The sequence below is a fragment of the Bos indicus genome, chromosome 11 (assembly GCF_029378745.1).
Source record: "Bos indicus isolate NIAB-ARS_2022 breed Sahiwal x Tharparkar chromosome 11, NIAB-ARS_B.indTharparkar_mat_pri_1.0, whole genome shotgun sequence".
Taxonomy (NCBI): Eukaryota; Metazoa; Chordata; class Mammalia; order Artiodactyla; family Bovidae; genus Bos; species Bos indicus.
Window position 1 is genome coordinate 17,201,450 of NC_091770.1, and position 3,286 is coordinate 17,204,735.

Here is a 3,286-nt window from a genome sequence, read left to right on the forward strand (position 1 = left end):
ATGAGACATACCTCAATAAATACATTTAAAAATATTTAAACCAGGAGTTCCCTGGTGGTCCAGTGGTTAGGACTCTGTGTTTTCATTGCTGAAGGCCTGAGTTCAATTCCTGGTTGAGGAACTAAGACCCACCAGCCCGTGTGGCATTGCAAAGAAAAATTAAGCCATGTGAGTAATTCATCTTAACACTCACCAGGGAAAAAACATGAATTTGTGGTAGAGAATGTGATGCTGTAGAAATAATGACACTCTGTAAGCTATCTTATTGTTCAATTTAGAATTGCCATTTCTATTCCTTCTGAAGCACCCTATAATCACTAAATAAAGATCTAAAATAAAAACTTAAAAGACTAAATGTAGTTGCATTTGTAGCTTATGGTTAGAAATATTCAGTAATGGCATGAAATATGGAATGTACTTCTGGTAAAAAAGTAATAGGAAGGTAATGACGCTATCTTCCTTTGTATATGGCTCTCAGGCATAGGCAACACTTTGTTGTAGTTTCATCCTTATTTCAAAGAGAATGCTGAGGGGTTCGGGCTCCAGGCGCCCAAGGGACGCAGCAGTGGCGGCCTTCAGGTTAGGAGACTGGCTTTCCGGCCACTTCGGCGCGGAGCACGGCGCCTTCCTCTTCTGGCGCCTTGGCCGAGCGGAGTCGTGCTGCCGGGTGGAGTCGGCGGCCCAGCGAACCCGAACGAGCAGTTGATGATCACGTTGCTATGAGTCTGCTACACTGTGAAAACAGCTGTGCATCCAGCCAGTCCGAGAGCGACTGTTGCGCCGCCATGGCTGCCAGCTCCTGTGGGACTGCAGCAAAAGACGACAGTGTGAGTGGGACGGCCAGCACGGTGACTCTCTCCAGCTCTTTCATGGAGGAGATCCAGGGGTACGACGTGGAATTTGACCCACCCCTGGAAAGCAAATACGAGTGCCCCATTTGCTTGATGGCTTTGCGGGAAGCGGTGCAGACACCTTGCGGCCACAGGTTCTGCAAAGCCTGCATCATCAAATCAATAAGGGATGCAGGTCACAAATGTCCAGTTGACAATGAAATACTGCTGGAAAACCAACTATTTCCTGACAATTTTGCAAAATGAGAGATTCTTTCGCTGATGGTGAAATGTCCAAATGAAGGTTGTTTGCACAAGATGGAACTGAGGCATCTTGAGGAGCATCAAGCACACTGTGAGTTTGCTCTTATGAGTTGTCCGCAATGCCAGGGTCCCTTCCAGAAATGCCATCTTAATATTCATATTCTCAAGGAGTGTCCAAGGAGACAGGTTCCTTGTGAAAACTGTGCTGTATCAATGGCATTTGAAGATAAAGAGATTCATGAGCAGAACTGTCCTTTGGCAAATGTCATCTGTGAATACTGCAATACCATGCTCATCAGAGAACAGATGCCCAATCACTATGATCTAGACTGCCCTACAGCCCCAGTCCCATGCACGTTCAGTGCTTTTGGTTGCCATGAAAAGATGCAGAGGAATCACTTGGCACGCCACCTGCAAGAGAATACCCAGTCGCATATGAGAATGAAGGCCCAGGCTGTTCAGACTTTAAGCCTCGCGGTAGCTCCTGCGCCTCAATGTACCATGCCTCTGTATGACTCTGTGCCTCCCACCCGGCCTTCCTCTGGGCGTCACTCAGAAGTCCACAATTTCCAAGAAACCATTCAACAGTTAGAGGGTCGCCTTGTAAGACAAGACCATCAAATCCGGGAACTGACTGCAAAAATGGAAACCCAGAGCATGTATGTAAATGAGCTCAAGCGAACTATTCGAACCCTTGAGGACAAAGTTGCTGAAACAGAAGCACAGCAGTGCAATGGGATTTACATCTGGAAGATTGGCAACTTTGGGATGCACTTGAAATCGCAAGAAGAGGAGAAGCCTGTTGTCATTCACAGCCCCGGGTTCTACACAGGCAAACCCGGCTACAAACTGTGCATGCGGCTGCACCTGCAGCTGCCGAGCGCGCAGCGCTGCGCCAACTACATATCGCTCTTTGTCCACACGATGCAAGGGGAGTACGACAGCCACCTGCCGTGGCCCTTCCAGGGGACAATACGCCTTACCATCCTTGACCAGTCTGAAGCAACTGTGAGGCAAAACCACGAAGAAATAATGGACGCCAAACCAGAGCTCCTGGCCTTTCAGAGACCCACCATCCCCCGGAACCCCAAGGGTTTTGGCTACGTGACTTTTATGCATCTGGAAGCCCTCAGACAAAGAACCTTCATCAAGGATGACACGTTATTAGTACGCTGTGAGGTCTCCACCCGCTTCGACATGGGCAGTCTTCGGAGGGAGGGTTTTCAGCCACGGAGTACTGACTCAGGGATATAGCATCCCCTGATTTGTTCAAGAAACAACAGAAAAAACATCTGCAGCAAACTTACCCTGTTCTCAATAATAATGTACAAACAAACAAAAAAACAATGGGAAAGATATAATACTCACCAATGAATTTTATTTGACTTCCTATAGATTTCAGGGGATTTGAGCCATAATCCTTGGAAAGCTTAAGTTCTCATTCACCCTGGTTTTTCCCAGAGTGTTATTAAGGATATTCAGGGACTAGTTTAAACCCTAAATATAACCTTACTTATTAAATACTACTGTGTTGTCTGTCACATAATTCTCCTTAAAGTTGTTTCATTTTACCTTGCTTATTATTTCCTTTAGGCTACAAAGTAGCATTTCTCCAGAGTTAGAACTCTGAGAACCATGTGAAAACCAGCTGCTAGGTGTTAGGCTACAAGTCCCTTTTTGTCTTTTCCAGGCAGAGTGAATTCCACAGCCCTTCCGTGATTCTTTGTTCCCTAGTGCTCTAGAACAGGGGGACACACACACACATAATCACCAACAGAGAAAGTTTAAATGTCTCACCTAGTCAGCCAGTATGGCGGCTCATTGGTGGTGAGAAAAGCTATTTGAGCCAAGAAATTTTCAGCTCTTTTGAACACTGCTGTTTCTGTGATTGTTGTCCAAAAATAAGTACCTGTCAAGGTACATGTAAAAAAATAAAGTTGTTCTTGTTGCATAGGTGAAAGAAAGCCTGAAGGACAGCTACTACCATTTTTTGATGACTTATTTTCTTCTTTGTGCAGCTTACCCATTTTACATTTTTTTCTACAATAAACATGTCCTTTTCTCAAAGAAAAAAAGTTACATGTTGCCACAAAACATTCAACCCTAACAAAAAAGGAAATAATATTTAAAAGCTTCCTGGTCAAACTTCTATTAAAAGTATGTCTGTGCATTAGGTAAAAAAAAAAAAAAAA

General features: G+C 44.7%; 1 pseudogene; it reads left to right on the top strand.

Annotated features, from left to right (window-relative positions):
• The first annotated feature begins 536 nt into the window (after positions 1-536).
• LOC139185742 (TNF receptor-associated factor 6 pseudogene) lies at positions 537-3,080 on the top strand (annotated as a pseudogene).
• The last annotated feature ends 206 nt before the right edge of the window (positions 3,081-3,286 follow it).